The 27,750-nt window shown below is 43.6% G+C and overlaps 1 long non-coding RNA gene across 1 annotated transcript; it reads left to right on the top strand.

The window, feature by feature from the left end:
- Nucleotides 1-5,466: 5,466 nt before the first annotated feature.
- LOC133275335 (uncharacterized) lies at nt 5,467-27,452 on the top strand. Its single transcript, XR_009745468.1, has 6 exons — nt 5,467-5,616; nt 6,912-7,083; nt 10,998-11,098; nt 14,740-14,911; nt 20,103-20,237; nt 27,231-27,452. It is a non-coding gene; the product is annotated as an uncharacterized LOC133275335 (long non-coding RNA).
- Nucleotides 27,453-27,750: the final 298 nt, after the last annotated feature.

A 27,750-nucleotide genomic window follows, 5' to 3' on the forward strand; every position in this document is an offset into this window, starting at 1 on the left:
TGTGCAAGCTGTCTCAGAGCTGTAAAGCCCACGTATGTTTTTCAGCTGATTAAAACAGTTTTAAGTTCTGGAGGATTTTTTCTCTTTCCTTTTTTTTTTTTTTTTTTGAGAGAAATAAAAAAAAAAAGAAAAAAGCCACCATCATCTATCCTTTTCCTTTTGGCTAAATTCCTCTAAGTGCACTCCAACCATTTCCACTTGAATGCACTCACTCTCTCTCTCTTTCTCTTTTGGGTAATGAGAGTTTGGGAAGGAAATGAATGCAAACTAAGCATGAGGCTTGCAACAGCTTTCTTGGCTTCCCTATGAACTTCCAGTGCGAGGCCGTCTGAGCCTGCATCCTAGCAGCGTCTTTGAAACATGCGTATGCTACCATGCTGCAACCTGGCCAGGCTCAGGCTCTGGGGAGAAGAAACAGGCTGATGGCTCTTCATCAGCTTCCTTATGCTTTGGGACCACACTTTGAGCCATGCCTCACTCTGCTCATGCTTGGGAGGTATGGGAGACTCCATCCAAACTGCTCGGGCAGATGGGCTTGCTCCTCGTTACAAAGCTGGTGTACAGCTTAGCTTGCTAGAGGAACATGTAGAACACAGCAGAGGAGCAATGAAAGAGAGAGCTGAAGCTAGTTCACACAAATATAATTGGACTTCTTTTTCCTGTGTCCCACAGCCCTCTATGTTTGGTTGTCCTGGACAAGATTTGCTGAAGAGGCTGTTTGGGGTTGGCTTTATTCTGTGGTCCCCAGGTGAAATCCCCAAAAGAGATTTTCAGGAAGATAGTGGCTTAATGTAACACTTTCCAGAAGTGTTATTTAACTCAGACACCTAAATCTGTGCTCTCCTCTGCAAACGTGATTCAGTTAGTCTATGTCTCCAGCACCTCCAAGGAGGAGCCAGTAGGTAACACACTTTCAAATGTCTCTCTATTATTGCTAATATCAGGATGAATGAATCTTGATGCAGGAGCCCATTCATCAATACAACATTCAAGTCTGGTTTCCTTGGGGTATGGTCTCTTGCCTAGACTTTAAGTATTCTTTTTCTCTTTTTGTTATTTATCAGAGATAATTCCTTAAGTCTCTTAAGACTGTGGTTGCCCCTCTGTGTGGTTCATTTGGGAAAGGAATTTCACAGCCTTGTGAGGCAAGGAAAGTGTTTTTGGCAGACTGCTTTTGAAGTGAAGTTGAGGGGTTGGTTGAGGGGACTGAACTATTAGAGGAAATTCTGGAAATGTCCTAGATCTGGGAAAATCATGGGAGACGTGGCTAAGGATTCTTTAATGTGGTTTATCACATCAATCGAAAATTTATCACGTGGATCTTCAACTTATCATGTATGTGGAGTGCGCATGATGGTAAAGCATCCCTTGGAAGAGCAGTCTTAGCTAACAGATTGCCAGCTTTTTCATTATAAACCAACAATGGTATTTAAAGTGGTTATAACTTCGCTGTAAAATTTTGCTCTGTTGAAACTTGGCAAATGAGGTCCTGCCCAACAGCAATGCCTTTTTTTATTGTTGTGTGTTTGGAAGTAAATCAGCTTGGCCATTTATGCTTTAAAAGATTACTTCTTTTGAGTCCCAGCCTCTCATTTCTCAGGCTGGCAAAAGCTCCTAGTGCTGCAGGGAGAATTCATTCAAAGTTGAGGAAGGGCTTTGTGCCTGTCATTAAACAACGACCGACCCCTTTGCATAGCTGGGAAAGCACTTTTGCAGGTCCTGGACTGTATCCTATCCCATCCCCCTGCTGCAGGAACCCATTGCAATTTCATACCATTCATTACCAGCCCATCCAAGACCAGGAAGAAATACTGTGCCTGTGTGGAAAACAGCAAAACAAGAAAACAGGGCCAGCTTTGGAAATAGCTTGTGAGTGACTTGGTAAACCACAGCAACGGTAACACAGTAGTGCTCAGCAGAACATTTATAATACAAAGAGTAGCACATCCTTGTGGGTGCAGCTGGGATGAGCACAGCGAGAACTGAGCAGCAGGGTTACTAGGATACGCAGTTGTATGGTGGGATGGGCACAGTTATACTAAGCTTGAAACTACTCACAGGGTGCTACTGAGAATGGCTACCTAGCAAGACTGAAATTAGTACCAGCAGGTAGATCATAATAGTGTCCAAAAGCAGGACTAAGCAACACCCTTTGGAAAATACAAGAGAAACCAGTTAGCATGAAGGAAAATGAGGCATTTCCAAGAGGAAGCCTTTAAGTACATCAAACCAGTAGTCAGACAGGTGGCTAAGATATCCTTTGGTGGTGGACGGATTGATAAAGTTCCACTGTTGGTTAGAAGTGGACTTCAAGGTTGGAAGAAGTGATCAATACTCAGTGTTCATAGAAAATAAGACGCCAGAGCCGGACTGCTCTTTGTCAGTATTTGACTTTGCAGGTATCCCATGGTTAAATAGGGCGATCAGCTCTGGGCATCGCTGACTTTCAGAAGACCCAACAGAACAGGGGAACTGGACACCGCTCTAGTGAAATGATGTTGGGGTCTGCAAGAGCAAGATAATGCCATTGGAGGGCAGGAAAGCTGGTGTCGTATAGCTGTCTGAGCCTGCTGATCCCTAGCTTCAGTGCCAAGCTCTGGCACTGGAGAAAGCTCATGGATATAGTCATTCTCTTCTGAGTCGTCTGACTCGGCATATCACTAACCAGTTTTGCAGATCATATGTGTAATCATTTGTTTGCACAGAAATCTTCTAAAACATTTCCAAGACGGTGTTACCCTTCTCTGTACTTTTTCCAAGTCCTATATGGGACCCTGTGAAATGTGATCAGATCTGCACCATCACTCGGTTCAGGACTGGTAAGGATCACTGCAACGTTCTCTGCTTTATTCTCTATTCCTTTTCCAACAAAAAGGAGCAAGAACCTATGACTTGTTTGGTTTTGGGTTTTATATATGTTTTTATTTATTTGCTTTTTCTCTTTTTAGAAAAAACATAAATAGGGGTGAAGCTGACATTGCCATTGCTGAGCTTGTGCTCTCACTCTGAAGCCAGTGTTAAGTTCTGCTTTTGCCACATCCAAAATGAAACAGAAATAACAAAGGATTAGAGACAGGCAATACAAATACTTCCAAGTGTGGCTAAAGTGACAATATTGTCTGTTTCTTCCAAGGAGAAAATCAATAAAAAATGAAATGACTGTAATAAATGGCATAAAGAAGGTCAAGCAGGCAATCAAATTTATTTTTTAGACAATTACAATAGTGCCTTATTCAAAGGGACACTGAATAAACTTGAAAGGCAACAGAACTGAAACTGATAAAAAGACACTTTTGTGAGCAATTCATACATAGCTTAGGGAATTCATCGTCCCAAGATATTGCTGCAACCAAGTTCTCCAGTTATGTTACCCAGAAAAAAGCATTACAAAAGATACAGGCCCATGTTTCAGGACTTAAGGAAGTTTATTCCACAGCAGCCTGTCCTGGCTTCTTCTGCTTGAGTCACCATGAACTTTGTATGCAGGATGCAGCAGTGTCCAAATGGGTGCCCCAACCAACCATAACAACACTTAAATTTCCTTATCTTTTTGTTCAAATTAAAGCAAGTCAAATCCCAGCTTGGTGGCGAGGAGCAGACTTGCAGAAAGTGCTTTTGGAAGGGCTCATGGAATCCCATACTCTGTCTGATGTGCACTGAAGCATAGCTCCATAAAGACAACACAAAACCATGAAGAATGTTCTCCAGGCAGAAGAGGAGGAACTTCTGCACTGGAAATGAGCTACAAGTAGGCTGAGCGCACCCTCTGCAAAACCTTGCTATTCCCAGCCTAGGAGTCCTGTGTACTGGATGAAGCAGGCAAAACAGCATAGAAATAGTACATAACTGGGGTCCTTCTCTCCAGGTTTAGGCATGAGAAAACAAACACCCTAATTACGGTATTTAATAACTTCATAGTCTTTCACACTTATGGTATTTTTTGGGTGTGTACCTGCATGGAGTCTTCAGGTGAAAAAGCATATGCAAATTACTAGGTTTATAATTGCAAATACAAAATGTCACCTCCCGCAAGCTACAGCTCTGACGTTTTTGTAACTTTGCCTGCAAAAGAAGTTCTTGCCTTTTTTTTTCTTTGAAATTTATCAGTCTTTTTCTTTTTTCCTTTTTTTTTTAATTAAATAACAGCAATTACGTTACTTTGAAATGTGCAATTTCAGTGTAGGCATTTGACAGAGCAGGGTAAGCCAGTCAGTTAAACCTGTGTTTGTCCATCTGCTGAGGATGGCGCCTGAGTTTCAGAGGAGCTTTGGGACAAATTTGCTTCTGCTAATGTCCTTGACAAGGCAGTATGGAGACATGAGCAGCTGCTGAGGCAGGACGGAAGAGCTGTACAAGAAGAAATACAGCTCAACTTCTAAGCATTTTTGGACCTCTCCAAAGGCTGGCTGCAGTTTGGTGGAGCTGGCAGATGAAATTGGAGTCCAAGATGTATTGCAGTAATTCCGCCAAGGAAGTGCTAACAACAGGAAACACAATGCAAATATAATCGAGGTCATCAGCCCCTTTTCCTTGCATAAGTACTTAAATATGTGCTTGTATTGCAGTTACTTAACTGTAATTGCTCAGGGCAAATGTGAGATCAGGTCTTTACAGTCTCTGAGCATTCTTCCTTCAGGTGATGTATTGGTTTCTGACCCTCCTTGGGCACGCCCTGTAAATATTTACGCACCTCCAGTCAAGGGGTTTGTGTGTTTATTCAGAGAGATGACAATTAATAAGCAGGAGAAGGAGATCTGAAAGCTGCTTGGAGTGTAGTGTTACCTGTATAATTGGTATAGGGGACAACAATAAATGCAGGTCAGGAGTGGGTGGCACATCCAAAGGATGTCTCTTTTGGAGGGATCTGAAGAAACTTTTTCTTTGCTTTAGATGGGGAAAACCTACTTTGAGCATCCACTGAGTGATGTTAGAATTGCCATCCTTGAAACAACACATTACTCACTGATGCCACTAAACTTTCCCTTACAATTCTGCCAGATGGCCTGCTTGGTCCCTTCAAACCTCATAGCTATTTTCAGCCCCTTGCAGCTGGATGGCCATCTGTGGCACTGATAGAGTTAATAAGGATGAACTGATGGTTTTTACAGCTAACTGTGCAGCAATGGGACAACAGAGATGCTAAAGAATATTTACTGAAAAGCAGAACACTTGTTAAAAACCCCAAATATCCAAGCACACATAATTACCACAGCATATCATGCTTTCATTTTGCAGCTTTCTTGATAACTTCTGGCACAGCTCTCTGGCAGGGAGAGTGTGGGTTAGCGAACAAGCCATCCGTGCATCCTTTCCCATCCTTGATGTGCCAAAGAATTGGATACAGCCCCAGCTGAAGCTTTATTCTTGGTTTAATGTGCAGATGCAAGTGGCATACTTATGCTTTTGCTGAATGCCTTGTATCACCCAGACCAGGTTAAGGGACCAGATACTGAAGGACAAGGTGAAGACACTTGAAGGTGACTTCTTTGAAATTCATTACATTAGTGTGAGCCACATTATGCACCTCCTCCTGCATGTGCCTCGTTGGGTACAGTTGCTCACCAGAGGGGATTGTCTCTCACCTTTGATACTGGAAGAATACAAAGCCTAAAACAGGTAAGACACAGACTTTTCAAACTCAAAGTGTGATGCATCTCAGCCTAAGTGCATGCTGGCCTGCTCTGACTATTGCTAAATTCTGGTGCTCATTCATTTTCCTTTGTCTTTTTAAACAAGAAGTTTGTTGAGAGACATCCATGTCTCCTTCCCACAATTTCTAGGTTCCTGAGAGATTCAGCTGGGTTTACCCTGGTGCGGATGAGGAAATATTATGGCCCAGCCTAAATATCTGCATGGATCTGGGGCTTGACTATGGTGCACAAAGGGAACACCCAGCTGTGAAATCTGTCTACAGCACACCCATTTCTTGCTGGTTTTCACCCCTTTTTTTTTGCACAGGTAAAAACCCTTTCAGCAAGGTTGCAGGTGGCAGCATGTTACCATGGGAGCTACCAGGGAGTTGAGCCCTGGTTACTGTGCCAGAAATATGTCCTGATCCCAAGTCACTCAGGAGCACTGCAGAAGTGCATCACCAGGCTACATGGTGGTATGGAAATGGATGGAGGTTTGGATGTGATGTTCTCTGCTTCTGAGCTGTATCTGATGCCATAGGGAGATCGGCTGCGTTATGGCTGTTGAGTCTCTGGTGTTAAAGATCAGGTTTCTGTAACATGGTAGAGTTCAGTTCATCTTGTTTGGCAATGTTTGCCTGCATTTTTAGATTGTGTAAGTGCAAAATAAAGCTCCTGACCCTTCCATCAGGGTTTTCTTCTCTCACAGAGGCTGTCTTCAGCAATTCTTTCAGCAACACAATTGCTTGAAGAGTTTATTTCAGAAATGGGAAGATGGTCATTAGGATTTGCAAGAACTGCTCCCATTACTACCTTGGTGGAGGGGCTGGGGGTTGCAGAAGCACACATAACTCAACAAGATCTCCTAAATTATTATCTTATACCTTTAGCAATACCCACAGGTCTATCCCAGGGGACACAGGCACTTCAAGGGGGTAATTGCCACTTACATGGATGTCAGTACAGCCTGGGAGCAGTGAGAAGCTTTACCCTGGCTTACAGGTAAGCAGCACAGTCCCAGGGAGATGAAGCGAGCTGTTTGATGCCAGCTATGAGGCAAAAGCAGGCACCAAGCTCAGACGGCTTTTGCGCTTTCCCCAGCACTCTCCTTTCTCACTTGAAATGCCTTTTTCAGCTAATGTATGTTGCAAACAGTTTCGCTCTAGTTTTGCTGTATGGCCTTTTACAAATTCAATTACAATCCCTCTTTTCTTACCACAGTTCAAATTGTTCTCAGCCTAATATCATATTTGTCAGGGTTTTGTTTTGTTCTCCTTGCAGCCCAAGATGTCCTTGTTCTAAGTCATAGCATCTTCTTCTCCTCACAGCCCTGCTACCTTTGCATGGAACACTTCTGCTGCTCTAAAGATACCAAAAGGTTTTAATTACAATTAAGCCAAGTCATTTCTACAGCTTCGAGCTGCAAATAAACAGCCTGTTTTGGATAATGAAGGTAATGGTTTGCGTTTCAGCTCTACTTCTAACCTCTGATTTTTGCTTGTAATATTTTCTGTGGGTAAATCAATTTTTTCTGCCATTGAATGTAGTCTTTCTTTTCTAAAACCCACTTGCAAAGCATGTGTTTCATCATATCCTTGTTACCCTAGGACATGCCTGATGTAGTTAAACTAGGCTGTAGCCATGCTCTTTTTCAGAGGAGCCTGGAATTGATAGGAGAAATTGTTGTTGTCTCTTATTGCTGTCAAAGAAAACAAATGTAATCAGGTTATTGAAAGCCAGGTAAAAAACAAGCGATGCCAAGAGATAACTGTTTGAGATAGGGAAGTGAGATGCATTTTGTGACCTAGGGTATGAGCTTCACGTAGTGAGACAGTGCAGTGGTGTCATATGTAATACTACAAATTAATATTTGTATTTACAATATTTACAATGTTAGTGTAGTGCGCAAGAAAGTGGGTAGGCAGGAGGGGACTCAGGACGTTGGAGCTGTCTGTGACTGTCAGCAGCAACTAGCATGGGTCCCCTCTCTCAGAAGGTGGTGACGGGCTACAGGTCTGTACTAACTTTCTTTTTGTGAAGGCTTAACCCTTGTTCTGTGGGTAAAGGCAAAATTTCCTGTTCCCACAAACACATGGTTATACACAAAACAGTGAGAAGCCGATGAAAAGGAGTCTCTTGACAACACAGGGAGTGTATTTTGGATGTGGATGTATTTTCAGAAGCTACAGCATGGCTTACCATATTGTGTGCTGGGCTCAGAACACATCTGTTCTGAGGTTACAACCCTTCAGTATGGCCATAGTTACCTGCAGGCTACAAGCAGGCTATGTCCATTGGCTGACTGCTGTGCCTTATGCTGTTAAGCATACTCTTTATTTTCAGAATTGTCCTAAGTGTGCTTTACTAGGGCAAAGTGGCTTTTCTAGGTTGGGAACTAACTGTGATTATTTCCATTATAAGAAATATAATATGCATCATCAGTACAAACTGACTTAAGCCAGCCAAGGAGTTATCATTATAGAGTATTTTCATTTAGGTCACTTAAAGCCTTGATTAGTTAAATACTGCTATGTGATTTCTTTCTGAAGTTTAATCCACAATCCAGATTTTTTATTAAAATAAGTGCAATTTCAATCAGGTCCTAACAGTGACCACACTGTGGTTTTAAAAACAGAGTCCTCAGATGCCACTGCTGTTGCCTTGAATATTTCTTCAGTACATGTTGCTAAAACTGCCCTTTGAATCCTGCCCCAAGCATTACTGCAGTGCCCTGCACCAATTTTAAAACATCTGTTTTTACTGTTTCACTCTGCTGCTACATGCTCCTGTCTGGCTTTAGTTTTGTACATGAGCAAAGTCACAGATAGAGCCTGGAAGAGAAGGGAGAAAGGGACACTGCTCATCCAGTTTGGGGGTGTCATGAATTTCAGCCCTTGGTGACATGATACTAATTTGAGTATTTCTGTGTTGTTGGTAGATGGCATCTTCTGCTTCTGCTGTAATTTCATAAATTAAAGCAGAGCCTTTAGCTCTGTAATGCTTGACCACAGATTGCTTCTGTTCGTCTTTGGTAATCTTCAGTAGGACCCCTGGGCCACGTCCTAGCTGCGGTAGTGAGTTAAGCCTGTTTCCTTTAAGACTTAGCTGCTGGCTGCTTCGTGAAATGCAGCTCTCCTGTCTCTCTATGCTTCCCATGTATTATGCTTGTAAGTGGCCCTTTTCCCAAGGAGATGGCAGGGAGCAGACTGCTTCTGCATGGCTTCACTTACAAAGCATCAATGTTCCCTTCGAGCTGCCCAGGCAGCAGTAGTACTAACAGAGAAGAGCAGGGCTGTGTCCACAAAACACATTATGCAGTGGAAAGCTGCACAGGCGGTTTGGAAGCGATCCTAACAGAAAAAGGGAAGAAGAGAAATAGGGAATTTCTAAATGCATTTTTACAATTAAAGTGCCAGTTTCAGAGCCCACATGAGCAGCAAAGTACTGCATGTGTGTATCACTTTAAAGACTTGCCTAACCCCTTTTCCAGAGCAGAACCATTAACTCTTTTCTTTAAGCCAATAATCAATGAGTGCCTAATTTGTTACACTGACACTTTTGCTGGTTTCATCTGAATGAATTAATTAACAGCGAAACCTTTCCTTTCCAGATGTGAGAGTGGATGGGGCGGGGGGTCTCAGCAGTCAGATAAATTTTGACCTTTGTTGAGTAAACGTTTAAATGAGGTTAAGCCTCAGAATCTTGTTGATCGAAGATATGGTGTCTGCTCTGACAGATCTGATGGGCCTGGGAATACATTACCTGTGGCTTCCAGAGGATGTCTAGGCAGTGCTTTGGCTCTGTGGTCTTGGCAGGGCAACCGGGAAGTGGCCAAAATAGGGAGTGGAGGATGTAAAAATAAAGCAAACTCTATCCTGGCTCCTCTTCCACGACTCCAAGGCACCTCTCTGTCTTAATCTGTAGAGCGGCAACTTGTCCAGGAGTCCCTGGCACCTGCACTGTGCTAATTGAAGTGCATTTGGATCAAGGCTTTCTCAGCGTGAAGTGCAGCTTTTCTTTATGAAGTACCATCTCTAATGCACCTCATGTTGATGCTAGTGTGAGATAGGGGCATAGTGAAAAGAACAGAAATATTATCAAGGTACACCTCGAGGTATAGCACTCGCTTTAATTGCTTCTGGAGCTCTTCACCTGGGCCTCATCAATAGGGCTAATTCTTGAAGGAATGAGAACATAGGCAAGTACAGAAGTGTGCTCAATTTATTTCCCACAAGAGATGGTTGAATTGTTTCCCCTTTGTTATGAAGATTGATAAGAGCAATTGGATAAAGCCTGGGCTGCTACTTAACCACCCTTTGATCTTCCTGTAGCTGGGTGGAGGTTAGCTGCCAAGCTGAGATGCTAGGGTGCACTGTGGCAACACCCAGGAGGGAAACGGGGACCTGGGGCTTTTTCTTGCTGATAGGGCAGCACTTGAAGATTCAACCAAGAGTTGCAGTTTGGATGGATTAATGCAAGATACTTTTATGCTACGGAAAACTTGCAATGCCAAAGGGGCACAAAGAAAATGTTTTACAGATGGAGATGGGAGTGTACAAAGAGATCTGCTAACATATCACAAGGAGAGAAAGCAAAATTATGAGGATCAAGCGCAGGTATCCCTCTGCTGTGGGGTCAATAAACACAGAAGTTTATGAAGGGAAAGTGTAAAACAGACTGACCAGAGATTCAGGCCATTGTTTGTTTACTTGTTTGTTTGAAATTGCATGTGTTGCTGTGGAATGATGGAACACACGGATTTAAAGGCAGGTCCCTGCAAAATACAATTCAAAAGGGTTTTGACTTCCCATAATACAGCAAAACAATCACAGCAGTTAATATTTTATTGTGGACTAGTCTGACAGAGTTTGGAGAAGGAGACGAAATAAATGAAGAAGAGGAGGGGGAGAATGGGACTTTCACTACCCGCTTTTGAAGACAGCAATAGCAAAACCAGGGTGGTATCCCAGAATTTTGCTGGTTTCCCCAGCATCTCCTTTAAGAAGTTGCAGTGCCACCACTTTGGTTCCTTGAATGCAGAGATACTTCTCCCGAGGAACTCCAAGCTATTGACTTGTTGTGGGTTTGCTTTTGCACAAATACGATTATAAATTGAAGTAGGGGGATTCAGTTTCTGTGGCTGTTAATAAGCTCACTGTTTACATGCATGCATACACTTAGCAATTTATAGTAATTTCCGAGTGACTAACATACTACTGTCTTTGTTTCTGTTAGAGAATGTCTACTGCTTTGCAAAGTCAGGGTCAGGGAAAGGCAGATTTTAAGACTGCTTATGGCTTCTCGTGTGTATTATCATGACAGAGTGTTTAGTTACGTGACTGGTGCTTTTTCCCCTTGGCTGGGCAGAAAGTAGGTGGTACCTCAGTAACAACATGATGCTTTGACATTTCCCTCCTGGATGCCAGCTGGACTGCTGACAGCTGTTGACTTTGGTGCTTGCATCTCTGGTGAGTCCCTTTTCTGTCAATATACAGTGGAAGGGGTGAAGCGTTGGTCTCTCTGGTATGCATCTGACTCATGTATAAGATAGACTGCTGCCCTCCTGGGTCTGCACACTCATAAATACCTTGGTTCCTAATGCTCTGGGATTGGATCCATGTTATCACCACCACAGGATCAAGCCATGACTTAAAAACTTGAAATGGCTTTACACGGAGCACCTTTGGTGGGTCTTTCTCCACAAACTTAGCTGGCATCTCTCCACCAAAGCCATTTCAGTGCTGAGTGCTGGATGGAGTTGTCCTCACAGACCTGCCGTAAGCAGAGCAAGAAGTTACAGAGCTGTGCCGGTGGCAGATGATCTCTATAGTCTCAGGGTAGGTACACAGCCAAAGGACTGATGCACCTGCTGCAGTCTTTGCCTAGCAGAGGGAAAAGGAACCTTGAATCATGCCAGAAACTAGACCTTTGCAAGAGACACTCAGCATGATTCAGTCCCAGTGCTCTCCTAAATAACCACCTTCTGCTGGGGGTTGTATTTCAGTCCATGGTGCTGAGCACATCCATGCCTTTGTGCTGCAGGGACCGATCAGCCCAGCCCCATGGGCCATGCAAAGCATGCCGTGGCAGCATCCTTCTCGCACCCAAAAGGGGCTCTTGCATTATTCCACTGCCTTTTTTTCCCCCATCGGTGCTTGCCTATGTAATGTTCTTCCCTTACAAATTTCATCTTGCTGCACTGTGCATCCAAACGATTCAGTGATGGAGCGCACAGGGAAAAAAAATTATAATGCCATTAAAAGTTATCATAAATTTCAGATCAGCATCATTTTTAATCCGATACACAATTTTACTGCCTCTATAAAGTAGGTGATTTGCAGTGGTCTGAGGCGTCTCCTGGCGCGTTTTACTTCTTTTTAAATTAAACACACCAACTTTGTGCTGAATTCAGAGTGCGGACATAAAAAAGGGGGTAAAAAGGAGAGGGAAGGGACATCAGATGGGAATTGCAATTGAATCTTTATATATGCCATCTTGGTACTGTGGTACTAAATATAGTGCCAGGTAAATAGATGTGCTGAAATATTCAGAATAAAAAACAAATGTTCCAATAGCAGAGAAACTGAGCATGGAAAATGTTTCCCTTGCTGCTGTGCTTTGGAGGCTAAAATGCTGTTGTTTAAAACACTCTCTGCTGGAAGATCTTGTGTATCTCATGCATTAAATTATACACTGTGCACAAACATGTATTTTATATGGTATATTACGTGGTTTCTAAGCTGCCCCCCCCCCCCCCAATGGAGTGAGCAGTAAACTCAGAATATCCAAATAATATAAATATGACATTATGCCGTTTTCTGATATGAATTTTTTAAGACTGGAAACGTAAACAGACAACATTTCATGGGAAAATACTTGAAATTAAGATTAGAGATGGGGTAATTATGCGCTGGTGATGAGCGCTTCACCTGCTTGTAGGTCCATTGATGTTACAGCCTGACAAAACAGCAGTGATGGCAGGATGGGGTGGTCCCTATCACCGCTGTTTGCTCAGTCACCCTCAGTGATGGGGGAGCAGTAGTTTGCAGCTGATCTCATGCATATCTCTCCTGTAAATACATCCAGCCTTTGCTCAAGGTCTTGAGGAGATGAAGAATTAGCTGGTGGCTTTGGTAAGCTGTTCACTTTCACTGCCTTCAAAAAGGCAAAGTATTTCTCCAAGGTAGTTCTGAAAGGGTTTGTTTCTGTTGTGACTTGTTAAATTTTCCTAAAAAATAAATAAAAATAAATAAAAATTTATATTCAGTTTTTAATTTTATTGTATTTTTTTACCTGTAGTAATGGCCATATTGGCTATTAAAGAAGATTCATGAGGCTCTGCAGGGCCATGCCAGAAGACCATGGGGTTGAAAAGTAACCTAGAGAAAGAGCATGTACAGTTGCAACCTCTTTGTTTCCTAGACTGAGAGATCTTGATTTGAATGAATTAAGTTTTGCCCGTGATAGCAAGAAGCCAAAGTAGCTCCATTTCAGTGGAACCTTCCCGCAGCAGCTCTTATTTTCACTGGGATGAGCAGTGCAAGAAGAACTTTTCCTGTGGTTTGGGTTAATTGGGTGTAAAATGACTGAATGGAGTGAGCCAGCCCTCCTGCCCTGACACATCCTCATTTCCCAGCTCTTTGCTCTTGCTTGTTTTGAGCCAGGGCAATTTCTTTCCTGGCTATGGGCTTTGTCAGCAGCTCCTGATCTCCTTCAGACTTCCATGCATGGGTTTGATCTTTCAGCATCATTTTTCTTTCCTCCCTTCAGTTGCATGCAGCGCAGCGAGCTGCCTTTTCCCAAAACTACTCTGCCTTCAAGTGCTTTCCTATCAGGCTCAGCACTCTGCAACAGGCCCAAGGGCATGATATTTTATTTATTTTGATTTATATAATTAAAGAGACATCAATCCCTGACTTGAGCCAGCCTTGTGCTGATGATGTGGTAGAACGCCACTGGCGTTAAAAGGATGGTTTATTTTAACCAGCGCTCAGACAGACAGTCACTGACACCATTTAGCAGCTTGTCATTGTTGCTTGCAGGGAAAGCATCTCCAGATCTCAAAGAAATGGCAGTTTGCTCAGGAAAACTGCCCGTGTCTGGTGGCGGGGATGGACGTTTCCTGGGCAATTCCAGGCGCTGACCTCTGCTGCCGCACCAGGGCTGTTCTGTGGCTCGCAAGGGAAGGACTGCCTGGAAGCATTCCCAGAAGTCCCTTCCTGTGCCTGGTACTGGCTGCGTTCTCCTCCCTGCTGCATTTGTAAGCGCAGCAAGAGAAAGAAAAATGATCTAGGGAGCTGTGCTCCCCTTCCCAATCTTTCCCATGGTCGATCTCTGCTACAGTACTCTGGAAATCCTTCAGCCCCGACCCCACTTTTTTCACAATGCCATTTGTGTGCACTAGATTCACAGGACTCTTGTGCAGAAGAAAGCTGGGAGTTAGAAATCAAGATGGCTGTTTGCAGCTAAAAGGTGCCTGAGCAAAGGGGAGAATCCTGTTTATAAAAATGCAGTTCTTTAAGAGAAGGCAGGTATCAGATTTACCACCCTTCTAAAAGCTCTGTGTCCATCCTGCTGCACACTTTGAGATGGGAGTCCTCCTGGCTTTATCCCATGGGAGCATGGCACAGCCTGGGCAGAAACTAACTCCTGGGGCATGCTGATTTTATGCCTTTCAAATCCAGGGCTTGCAGTAGGGCCATCTTCCTACTTATTGAACTACAAAAGAGGCTAAAACCCACATAGTTCTAAAGAGAATTGCCAAATATTGATACTGGGAGAGAGCTGACATTGTATAAATAGTGAATAATGCTTTTAATCACACAGACTTTCATTTTCTGGTAGTATAGCTGATTCCATTCAATTCTCCTGGCTGGATCTTCAGCTGGGTGCCTGGCTTTTATTTTAAAGGTGGAAAATAAGGACAAAAAACACCCCACTATTAAAAAAATGTTCTTAAAGTGCTGCTTTTAAGGAGGGGAATTCTTCTGGGGGGGGGGGGGGGGTCACAGCTTAAGCCACCCATGGTGATCCCTCTTCTACATGATGATCTCCTCTCCTACACTTTTGCCTGCTGTGGTTGCATTGCTGTGTCTCTGTTTTATTTCAGGGACTGCTTTCCTGCAGATGTTTACACTCTCGCTGGCTGGGGATGGAGGACAGGAATACTTTGGACCCTGCTGATGTCCCTCCATCCCTGTCTGTGTCCTGCTGTCACCTGCCATCAGAAATATGACATCATGCTGTGCTCTACTGCCCTCCTGCTGATGGGCAAGGAACAGGTAAGGGTAAGACAGGGCTCATCCAACCATGTCCGCCAGCAGGGAAAGAAAAACTTGCTTAGGAAATGAAAACCTGCTTGTTTTCTCTTTCTGGGCTGGGAGGAAGGTGATGTGGGGCCCTCGGTCTGTGCACACTTGGGGTTGTGCTTTCTGTCACTGCAAGCTATAGATTTGGTTTCACCACTGTTTTCTGCTATAGTAAAGAAAGCTTTTGAGACTCCTATATTATTCTCTTGCTACTTTGGCATACTGTTAATGTTTTCTCCCCACCCAAGTCAAAGAATAATCTTTGTTAAAAATTACTTCACTTTACTAAACTGGTGAAAAAACTCATAGCAAAATGGTGTTTTTTTTCCTGCTTTTGAGTCAAACCAGGACTATTTTTAGTTTGGGGGTGTCCAACAACTGTTTTCCTTTAGCACCTCCAAATATAAGCAAACAAATACGTATTCTCGCAGCTGTCTCCATCCCCTCTGAAACCCCAGGCACATGCAGGAATTGCTTTTACGCATTTCTTTCTATGTTCTAAGGAATCCTTATGCTTTCCTTTTCAACCCCTGCCTCTGTTTTGCTATCAAGCATTGCTACTGCCTGCTCCCTGCCACATCCTGTGATGGAAATATCTCTGTTCCACCCCGGCACTGTGACATGCTGTGTACAGACTGTGTGAGCCTGATCTATCCCAAGGTGTCATTAACTCTGCTTTCCCTCTGTTACCCATAGTGTCTTGATGGCCTGCTTTTTAGCCCTGTAAGACTTTACCATCCCTTTTTATTTTCTTTCCTACATCACCTACTTCCTACTTGCCAGCAGGGGAAGCTGGATATGCATGGATAGACCATCAGAGGTGATCGTGGTGGATCTGCTCGGCAGGAAGGGCAAGAACAACGCTGTGCAGCAGCAGGACCTACAAACCAGCCAGAGGGCAGAGAGAGCAAGCCCAATACCTTCCTCCTTCTGTTGCTTTTTGTTTCTTTGGTCAGTTTTGCTGCTTGCAAATAACAACAAAAATTAAGTGTCTGGGTTTTGGTCCCTCCTATAATGGCTTCTAGTGGTTCCTTCATCCCTTGCTGACTCCCCCAGGGTTTGCAAACTCATTTTGCACAAGTTCAAGATATTCTCAAAGTCTTAAATGGGTAGTAACTCTGCCTCAGAGTTTCAAGATGGAAAAAAGTATCCCTAGCAGGCTCCAAATATCTTCATTGGCTCATTGGCCAGTGAACCAGTGCCCTGAATGAACTGAGAGTTTGCTTAAAAGTGGGAGTTTGGAAATGGTTCCCATGGTGGTATCAGGTGGTAAGAGTGATTTGCTGTGGAAATGCTTCCCCAGATGCCAGAAGTGCACCAACTTGTGGTTAGCTGGAGCAGATATCTGGCTATCTGCTTTTCCAGCATTTGATTTTCAAACATTTGATCTGAGTTTATTTTCATTTCTTTCTTGGCTGCTCATTTGGTTTGTGCTGTCTTTTCCTGCTTGTTACTCGTGAGCTGTGTCGCTGGTACCAGCCTGACCTCAACATATCAACAAGGCGGATGGTGTGGTCTAATGGATAGGAGCTGGATGCCTCTTTCCCAAAGCACAGGTTCAAATGCTGCTGCTGATCTCAGCTTTTAGTATAATATGTACTCAGTTGGGATGTCTGACCACCCAAAGTCTGGTCAGGGCCAGCTGATAGGCCAAAAGAGCTGATAGGCCTTCACAGAGTGAACTGACCTCAGGAGTTCTATCTTTTCGGCATCTTCTGATCACAACCACAACAGGGACCTTGAAATCCCAGGCAGGTGAGGTGTACACTGGGGATAATCAAGGAGTGTAGATGGTGTTGTAGAGGCATATGGGAAGAGAAGCAAAGATGTAGGCCCATAAAAATGACATTTGAGGATCCAAGATCCCGTATGGGTGGTGAAGTATGATCTGCACTAACCTCCCTGAGCTTTTTGAGAACAACTGCAAATGTGAAGGACCGACAGAGCACAACTTGCATCAGGGGGAATTACTCTGTATTAGGAAATGGGGCATCTTCTCATATCTGGAGCAGGCAGGGGAGTCTGGTCGCATCCACAACTGACTCCACCAAGCAGAGGCAGCACATCAAACCTCAAGCAATTTCCTTCCCTGTGCAAATATCTAGCTGGGTGCTTTGGAGGGGTCCCTACATGGCAAACACACCCAAATAGGAGCTGACACTTTCCATCTTCCCCTGCTTTGACAGCACTGGCTCCGAGCAATCCCTTAGGATCTGCAGGCAGCCCTGTAGCCCTGGCAGCCGGCAGGGCAGCAGACCTGGAGACATGGGATGCTCTTTGCCCGGTCACTGGGGCCCCACTCCCTGCCTCTGCACTGCGGGGTGAGCCTCAGCGCTCAGTGATGCCTGGGTTTACGTGTGGGTGCATAGGTTTAAGCTAGGCCCTTAATGCTATATGAACATTGTTTTTTTTTCCCTTTATTTCTTTTTTTCCTTCCTCTCACACCCCCCCCCCCCCCATTTATTTCTTTTTTTTTTTTCCTGTGGTTTAGTTTCTCTCTTAACAGGAAAAAATGATCAAAAATAAGAAAACAATCACTGTTTGAAAGTGAATGAAGGGCGCTTTCTCCCCTTCCCCCATGCTTTTTTCCTACTTTGACATCTCAGTGGTTTTTTTTCTTTTAGCCGTGGTTTCTGGGATAGGTGATAACTGCCAGTAATAGGATTAGCATTGATTTCTTTAGCAAGAACAGAGATGTGGCAGTTCCAGCCATTTACTGAACTGCCAGCTTTGAAATATCAAAAAAAGAAAGAAAAAGAAATCTGCAGAAAAAAAAGCTTCTTGCAGCATTTTAAAGAAAGGAAAGCCTATGTGAATTAAAATACACACACACATATGCACACACACACACACACACATATACCCGTGCATATAGAGTATATAAATGTATATTATATGTATATTATATATATATGTATCTCGCTTGGTGCTTTTTTTGTTAGTGTGTGATAAAGGATCAAAAGAACTGTCTCTGTTCTAAGCTTCAAGAAAGCCTTTTTTAAATTCATTTTGCTTTCTTTAGCTTTCACTTGCTAACATATTTTAGGAGCTAATCTTACATATTTACTATTGTATCCTGACTTTTTTTAACCTTGAAATGCAAGCAAAGACAGAATGAGAAAGGGGGGAAAATAAAGGATTCAGAAGAAAAAGAGGGAGGGGATGTGCCTATGGAAGCTTGTTTTGTCTCTGCTCTGGAGACATAACATGAAACCCACCCAGTGCTAACTTTGGTGTGGCACATTTTCTCCTTGCTGCTAATAGCAGAGCTCTGGAGAGATGTGGATTTGAGGTTCACCAAAAGCTTGGGTTCTTCCCTCAGTCTGTTGCAAGTCCCCACATTTACTTCAGTGCGTCTGACCACAGAATCCCAGGCTGGTTTAGGTTAGAAAGGATCTTAAAGCTCATCCAGTTCCAACCCCTGCCTTCCTCTACAACAGGTAGAGACCTTCGTCTAGAGCAGGTTGCTCCAAGCCCCATCCAGACTGGACTTGAACACTGCCAGGGATGAGGTATCTGCCTTTGCTAAAAACATTTCCTAAGGGCTGTAAACTAAGGTTGGGCAAAATCAGCAGTAGCTTAAAAGTCAGAGTTTTGGGAGACTGGAAAGATATTCTCTATCCTTCCCTAAATGCTGTAATATATCATGTATTTAGTGGCTACCTATCATTTCACTTTGACTTGCATTTAGCCCTTGTAGGAAAAGAAGGTCCAATGGCAACATCTGCAAACAGAAGTGGAAGGTCATATGTAAGGACTGAGTGCTGGCTGGGAAGATGCCTGCAGTTTCCAAGAACAGAGTTGCTTCTGAGCACAGTCCAGGTCTTGAGGAGACCCTTGCTCAACACTTTACCTGCTGATCCCCAAGAACCCAAATATTGTGTTGTTCAAAACAAGACTCAAAGCTTGTTGTAGAAGCATTAGTCATTTCTCATTGGGTCTTGAGCTGACAAACCACTTCTATAAGAGCTTATCTTTCTGCAAAGAGTGCATGCAATGACTCATTGTGCAGATGCACAGCAAAGCTTGCATTAGGCTGGAATTAGGGCTCATTTTCAGCCTGTAAACCTAAAACAAAAGAGCAACCTCAAGTCATAGCCAGCCAGAAGAAAGCCCTTAGTGCATGAGGAACTGGTACACAATACCCTGCTCAGTTTTCTTCTCTAGCAGCATTTCAGCTTCATAAGGAGTTTGGGATGGATGCCCATAGAAAACCAAGTGAAAAAGTGAAGAAAGGAGATCATCAGATGTGTTATTTGTAGTTGCAGTCAGGATTCACTAAACTGCTTGCAATTTGCTTGTTTCACATGTAAGGGAATCTCTAGGTAGTGCTACATAAGGTGATCAAATGCCCCCAAAGAGAATCATAAATAGACCCAGCCTGATTTAGATAGGGTCACTTCTCTACATTTTCTGTACAAGAAGGGACACTGGGCTTGATTCTGTGAGGGACCTCTTGCTGTCCGCCAGCAGGAGATAAGCCTCTCTGTTGTAATAGACATCAATTCAGCCATGTGCCTTTTACCATCATGGTGTGAATCTCCCTTAATTTGATTGGAGTCACATGTGTATTTGTAGGCACACAGGCTGATGCCTCACCGGCTCCTGGAGATTTGCATTTCTGTGTTCTTATTAACAATTGTCCAAAGATCCGTGATGCTCATTTCACAGACTCACCTTCATTGTGCCCTCTAATCCACGTCCCCGGGGTCTACTTCTGACATTCAAGCTTCAGAGCAGCTTACAAGGCTTTATGGTTTATTTTAACATCAAACTGCCGAAGGAATTATTGTTTCTTTTTTCTGCAAACATGGAATTCCTTCCTCCATCCCCCCTCCTTCAAATGCTTGAAGACTTGCCATGATTCCACCATGGGTAAAGGAATGCTGGGACTGTGGTGTGGTTGTGCTTCTAACCTTACAGCATCAGGACTCTGGAAGTATGTCTCAGAAAAACCAACAAGGCAAAACCCCCAGTTGCTCTGGAGATGAATGGTGGAGGGAAAGGGTTGTGTGATACAGTCTTCAAAAACATCAAAATGGACTAATCCTGTGTTCTTGCATGAAGCAAAGCCAAGAAAGGACATGTTTGGATGTGGCAAGCTGAAGGCATAGTGTTATCTCATCTTTTCAAGAGTTAATATGCAATCTTTGCTCTCTTGCAGGAAGAAGGTTCCCAAATTGTTGAAAAGAGCATTTTCATGAGTGTGCCTGGACTAATGGAAATGTTGCTAAGAAAGTTACAAGGATCAGGAGCTGCCTTCTTTTTCTGCAGCTGGCCTGGTTGGATTTGTTGGATGGTATGACCAACACAGTCATACTCCACATTTTCATGTCCTTGAGCATCCCAATACAACTGTGTTGATGTCTATTCCAAGCTTGATGGCATTTGCACTGGCTCACCTTTTGCTAACAACAGAGCATCCTGGAGCTAGCTCCTGGACTGGAAGACTTGTTGAGCTTGTGCCCAAGGGGGTGATTGCAAGGGCCACCAGGGACTCTGCAAAACTCACCCCTTTGCTGAGAGAATCTCTTCCAAATTGCTTAAAGATGTGTGACATTTCCTCACTAGAAGCAAGTCTAGCAATGCGTTATATCAAACCATCTCTGTAGTTGTTCTGCAGGATGATGAAAGCCCTGTGCTGACATTGCTGTTTGTTCCCCAGCACAAATTGCTGTGCTGTGTCCAGGCTGGTATGGGGTTTGTTGCACTGGTTTTGAGACACCCAAAACCAGCTGAGAATCTGTGTGATGACACCAGCAAAGTCTACTGCACTTTTTCGAGTTTCCAGAAGCTTCCTGACTGATGCCACCAATCTAGAACATTTCTAGCCAGTTGCCTCCCACAGTCCTCAGACAAGCATCTTTACTGTGGCCCTCTGGCCTAAACACAAGCTCTATTCTGCCACAGTCTCCCATCACGGTCTCTCCAGCCTAGAACACTTTAAGTATCTTTTCTGGCCTTACTACTTGTTAATCTACAAATATTCAATGCCTGGAAAATAGATTCCAAAGAAATGGGTTATAATTAACCTTTTCCTGCCACACAGGTTCAAACATTCTCATCTCTTTCTCTTTGATTTCCTGAAATTAACTGTGCTACAAATTCTGTGCACACCAGAGGACGCTTAGAGAAGGGAGCAATGCCAAACTCCTTAAAGGATCCTTGTCCCCCTGTGCCTGTGCAAGTGTTGGGGCTTTTGGCTTCATGGATCTAGCTGTATTTCAGTGCCTGACTCTTTTATGTTCTAGATAATGTTTTTACAGAAATTTAAGCTTCAGCAGTGCTTAACACAGGCAGCTCCTACCGTAGTGGCTCTGTTTCATGGGAGATTTGGAGACTAAGCAGGTCTTCTGAGATGTTCCTCTCTAGATCTACCAAAACCACACAGTGCTATAGAAGTGCTGCAGTATCCAAAAAACATTGAACATAGCAGACTTATGCTTGCTAGGACGGCAGTGTCAGTGAAATCCTAGGCTGAGAGAGGTGGAAAGGACCCTGGGATGACCTTTGCAGCAGCATCTTTTAAATCCTGCTCCAGGTGGGTAGTGGTCTTGTTTGTTGCATAGACACCTCCACCAGTACAGGCAAAACCTTCTCCTCCAATAGCATGTCTCTGCACTTCAGCAGCCTCATTTCTGCATATCCAGCCTTAGCCTCTCCTGCTGTGGTTTAAGCTCATGACTACTTATCTTACCTACCAGGAAGAAAAGCTATCCCTTCCTCTTTCCATAAGCCTTCTCTGTACTTGGAGATTATAGCAGTGTCCCACCTCTCCTCCAGCTGAGTAACCCCAGCTTCTTCAATCTTTCCTCAAAGGCATTGTTTTCTGGTCTTGTGATAATTCCTATCTTTATTTTGTGGACTTGCTGAAAAAACAATGAAACAAACAAGCCCAAACATTTCATATGGGAAAATGTAGATTCAGACTTAGCAGAAGAATTGTGTGAATTTGTTGCAATTTCAGGAAAGTGCCTCATTTTAACATGTTCTAAATCTAGTGGAATTGAAACATGTTTCCTTATTTTAAAAATGCAGTGCTTTGATTCTTCCGGATGAAATGATGATTCATTCAATAAAGTACTAACCCTAACCCTAACCCTTCAGTCTGTCCCACTGATATTGCAGTGCTTATAATACAAGATCCCATTCAGAAATTTCACAGAGGCTCCAGTAAAATCCATCCAGTCTTTTGCCTCCTTTGGATTGCTTCAGACAATAATTAAAACTGCACTGTGAACTTGCCCTCTTGCTTCTTGGAAATGCTCTGGCCTGGGGTTCACAACCAAGCGTTGGCTCTGAACTGCCAGTGGGAAAAATAGGATTTGTAATTTGGGGAAGATGCTTTGTTTCCTTCTAGGTGGGAGCACATACCTGGAATGTCAAGGTGCGGGACTTGCCACAGATGGTGCCTTTCTGACCTGTCACCTCATGTGGTGCCTCTGTGGCCAGGCAAGACCCAGGTGCACCAGGGAGAGGTGTTAAATCCAGAGGGGTGAGAGAAGGCCAGAAATACCAGAATAGTGCCATAGAATGGGACACGCTACTGTTCCCATTGAAATAAATGGAAGGACAAGTAGCATCCAATGTGGCATAACAAAGCGCCGGTGAAAGATAGGAGTGTAAAGAAAGAACCTATAGTGAAAACCGGAGAAGGGAAAGAGAACTAAACAAGAATATACAGTCTGTTAAGGCTTGCAGGGAAAAGATAAGGCCAGCTCAGAGAGCAGAAAGGCTTAAGGGGAATAAAGAGAGCTTTTACAATTATATCAGGGAAAAGGGAATACTAGAGAGAAAGTAGTTCCATTAATAAATGAAGAGGGAGACAAAATCAATGTGTTGCTAAAATGGTAGAGCTACTGAACTCCTTTGCTCCAACAGTATTTAACAAGGTGAGAAGAGAAGAGAAAAGGGGCATAGAAGTTATAATATAATGAGGGCTTTGACAGTGCGATTCTTCAGGGGAAAAGTGGCTTGAGGGAGAAGGCACCTTGGAAGACGAAAGATGCAGTACAACAAATAGATGTGCATGCCCAAGCCTTTTGGGAACCACTCCATTAAATTGTTGGCAATTATTTCTGAAGAATAATAGGAAAACAGGTAAGGATGGCCAAGTGTGATCTGGATATTCTTTATTTTAAATGACCAACCGCGGGAAAAAATAACACCATCTAGTGAGCTTACTAGTCCATTAAGTAATAAAATCATTCCCATGTAAAATATGTTAATACCTAACAGTGAAAAATAGTTGAGCCTTGGGGAGAAAACTGCAATGCTGTGGACAACAGTGAAAGGAGGCAGTGAAGGACTGTAATTTATGGTTGATGCTTCCTTAGTGTCACATTCCTGTGAGCAAAGCAGTAATACTACAGCAGGGTCTGTAGAGGGGTTGTGTCTGGCTGCAGGATGCAGCTCACAGCTGACCTGTGATGCGCAGCACATTGCTGTGCCTCATGGATATGTAAATGGCCATGCAAAACATTCATCTTTGGGATGAGAAATGCTATTTCCCCCCCACCTTTTTGTTACAAGTGATTAGCTGGAAATTCGGAGAGGGATGGGGTAATCAAAGGGAATAATGGAAAAAGTGGATTTGCAAAAGGTCTTAGAGAATAGTGAGGTGCTAAAACCAAGCAGCACTGGCCAAACTGTGCTGGTTATATCCCTGTGAAGCCTTCCAGGGAATTCAGTGGGGAGGGAACAAAGTCCTGCAAAAAGCCTCAGAGAATTCTGCTTCTGAGGGAGAAAGCCATCTCATTTTGGGGTATTTCTCTGTTTGCCAAGGAGTCTGAAAAAAGGTGACACATGTAAAGAATGACACTTAAAAAAAAAACAGGTTGAGGTTTTTTCCTTAACAGAAGACGGGTATTAAATCGCTATTTTTAACAACAGTAATTTATTCAATTTCTATTTGAGGTGTAACAATCCTCACGGTTTGGCACTTTAGCTACCTATTGCAAAAATGTATTTTGATAGTCTTCACTATAGTGAAATTAGGAAGTGGTACTCAGATAAAATGCAACCAGGAGTGACTGGCAGGTGTAGGGGAAAGTGGCTGAGCTGCTTTAGTTCCACACGCCAAAACAATTGGAGACATTCTTCCCACCCAGTAGTCAGCCAGAGGCAGCTTCCCAGAACTCTGAGGCACTTTGACTGATAAATTCAGCTGATAAATTCAGTGCTTCAGTGGGTAAATTTTGGGAAGATAATCTTATAATGCAAGGCTTGTGTTCTTCCATCTGCGAACACCTGCCATTCATTCCCATCTGAGGAAATGGGATGCCAGACAGTGTGATGCTCAGCTGTTTGCTCCCAGAGCAATGCTCACAGCTGAAGTTATGGCTTGATTGCTTACCAGAGATCATCAGGCTAATTTTTCCCCATTCTCCCTATTTATTTATTTATTTTATTTATTTATTTACATTTGTGTTTCTTAGAGCTTCTGAATGGGAATGGTATCTATCAGCACTGGTCTTCCAGAGCCCATTTGTATGGGACTTGGTCACTGATCTTTATTTGTGGGCTCTGTGTCCTAGAGATCTTTATGCCTGACGTTGTCTATGGGATGTGCTGCAGTAGTATTTCCATCTATCAGGGAACGATAAGTCTTTAAAGCTAAATAAGCTTGTTAGCTCTCATGAAACCATCCCTTCTAAGCTAAGGACCACTTTCAAGGCAAGTGTGGTTTCTGCTAGGCTCTGAGACCTTATAACAGTCTTCCAGTACCTAAAGGGGACCTATAAGAAACCTGGAGAGGGGCTTTTTACAAGGGCCTGTAGTGACAGGACAAGGGGGAATGGCTTTAACCTGTCAGAGGGGAGATTTCGGTTAGACCTTCTAAGGCAGAAGCTCTTCCCCATGAGGGTGGTGAGGCACTGGCACAGATTGCTCAGAGAAGCTGTGGCTTCCCCATCCCTGGCAGTGTTCAAGGCCAGGTTGGATTGGGTTTGGAGCAAAGAAGGAAGATGTCCCTGCCCTTAGCAGGGGTTTGGAACTGGATGAGCTTTAAGGTCCCTTCTAGCCCAAACCAGGCTGGGATTCTATGATCTGACACTGCTCCAAGCCACCTAGCTTGAGTTTTGGGGTATGATCAAATCAGCCTGAGCTCCTGACAATTAAAAACTCTTGCAATGATGATGCTTATAACTTTGCCACCTCCACAAGGACCGTCGAGCTTGCCTTCACACAAAATCCCTCTCAATGCACGCAGAAATAAAATGTGACTCTTCTTGTAATCATCACTGCTCAGGTATTTTTGAATTGAGGCAATTCCTGATCGGAAAAAGGCTTTCTGCCAAGAATCAAAATTTTCTGTGAGAAGATTGATTTTCATGGGATTTCTCTCCAGGAAAATGAAATCAAATGCTTTGCCTGGTGGCAAAGTTTGTCTCTGCATCTGTCTCAGTGGCTCATGGGCTTCCCAAGAAGCCCATGAACCAGTTTTGGAGGTTATGTCCATTGCAGTGCACAATGGGTGGTATTTTTGAGTGAGCCCTATTGGAGAACAAATGGGACAGGGTGGGGAGCACCTGTAACTCAAGCTGGAATGAACCAGGAATGTCAGTGCAAAGTGTGATATCCTGTTCAGTACACTTTTCTCAACTTCTTCCAAGAGAAGGCTTTGGGATTTTGCCATTCAGCCTGGCTTTACTATCAGCCAGGCTTAAAATGTTGGAGCTTTCAGCATGAAGATACATGCTTTTTAGTTGTCCTATTTCCAAAAAATTTCCTCAGCAAGAGACAAACAAAAGTCACATTGCAATGGACTCAGCAGGGGCTCCACCTTTCCCCAGCAATGCAATGTTTGTGTGGTGAATGTTTGAGCCATCTTCATTCCACTGTAAGGAAACCGTTTTGACCTGTGGCTGTTTCTCTCAGTGCCAGTTGTAACTGCCTTTCCCTGCCAGTAATCCCACAGGATTAGTAAAACCAACTGGAGCACATTGGAGAACCTTTCTGCTGCCTTTGGCAGAGCTCTTGGGATGCTGAGTCTCAGGTACATTTGTTCCTGTAGCGTTGGGAAGCTGTTTGGCCTTGGAGAAGCTCTTCCTAAGCCAACACGTGCAATGAGAACTGCTGGAATCGGAAAGGGACAGATAAATCAGGGATGAGTGGCAAGTCAATATGCCCATGGTGGCTGAGGACAAAGGGGGATTTCTCTGGCTGCATCTGGGGCATGAAAAAGGCTGTGTCTTGCCCAGAAGTTATCATTTCCCCAGTGGTACCCGTATGCCAGGTTTGTAGCGGAGAGCGGAGGTCGGGGTAGCGTTTCTGCTAATGCTCTGTGTGGCAGTCCCTTCTCCTCCCCTGTTTAATTCTTCTTGCACGAGATCTGTGCAGCAAAGGATGAATTTCAGCCATAAAGATTGCTAGACAGCCCCTGACTCTTATACCACTGGGTAAAGAAGCAGCTTCCCAAAATGCTATTACAGGGTGTTGCAATCTCTCATCCCCTATGTCCTAATACCCCCCAACCTGCATAAAACAATGGCAGCCTTTCCCTGTCAGGTCGCTTTGAAACGTGGCTTGCAGTCTGCAATAAATAGCCCTGCACAGCACTGTCATTAAGAAACTATTACAGAAATGGTTGGGCTTCCACTTGGCTGTGTCAATGCAGAACCTGTATTTCTTATTTATTTGTTCCGTTTGTTTATTTTACTGGACCACCCCATGAACCTGGGAGAAACATGCTAGAAAAAAAAATTATAGCAACGCCAACTATTCTGGGAGATACACGAGCCCCTCCATGTTTATCAGGTTGAGGGCACTGTATTTTGATGTCAATAAGCAATTTTTCCAGCCCGGTCTCCTGCCCGACCCTTTTAATCCATCAATATATTATTAGAGATAAAGTTGGTGGAAGCCTGCTGCAGTTAGAAGATAAATGACATCTCTGAAGTCAGGCATTAAAGACTAGATTAAGGCCTTGTGACACCGTTTTCAGTGCTCATCTGTGCACTTCTGTTCAACCTATCACACTGAGTGACAAGAAAGAAAAATAATGAACTGGGCCAAGGAAAGAAGAAGGGAAAAAAAAGGCAGAAAGAGAGAGAGATTTCCTCCCCCCCACCCCCGACACACAAACTACATCAGTTCACACTCAGGATTAGACTGTATTTAAAAAAAGGTAAGGGGGGGAGGCTGGAACTGGATGGTACTGTATGGATTAAAAGAGGAGAAAGGGGAAGCTGAATGAGGAATTGCAGTTTGGTTTTGTCCTGGGTTTATTTTATTTTATTCATTTCAGCATCTAATTTAATTTCTTTATTTCATTTTATTTTTTTCCTTGCAGGAGTGACCTAGTTGAGCTTACAGGATCCTAAGGGTTTTGTCTGGAGCTAAAGCAAATCCCATTTAGGACCAAGGAAATACATCCTTTCGAGAGACTGAGTTAAAAAGTCTGCAGGTGGAGACCTCTCTTCCCTTGCTCCCTTTCCTTTGTCTTGATGCAGTCATGGTAATGTTTTACTTGAGTCGGTTGTTAACACCAATTTTAAAGACACGTATGCACATATATGCTTGTGTGTGTGTATGTTTCACAGTACTATGCAGGAACATTACCACTGCCCTTCCCTTCATGTGCAGGGCCCTTCAGACTGATAATGTTACAAATGCATCTTTAGAGACCAGCCATATGCTGCTGAAGGATGGGTATGACTTGCCTGTGGCCTGACCATTTGCGTTGTCCTCCCAAAACCTGGGCTCCTTCCAGCTGCCACAGCCTTTGAGCAGCACTGATGCCTCAGCTCAGCATTATTTCAGGGCATGCTGCTCCTCAATATCAGCCTCAGCTTTCCATGATCTTGCTGTAG

Source organism: Pezoporus flaviventris, unplaced genomic scaffold (assembly GCF_033815535.1).
Source record: "Pezoporus flaviventris isolate CSIRO_AGI_PZ_B2104156 unplaced genomic scaffold, CSIRO_AGI_Pfla_v1 ptg000040l, whole genome shotgun sequence".
NCBI classification, from domain to species: Eukaryota; Metazoa; Chordata; class Aves; order Psittaciformes; family Psittacidae; genus Pezoporus; species Pezoporus flaviventris.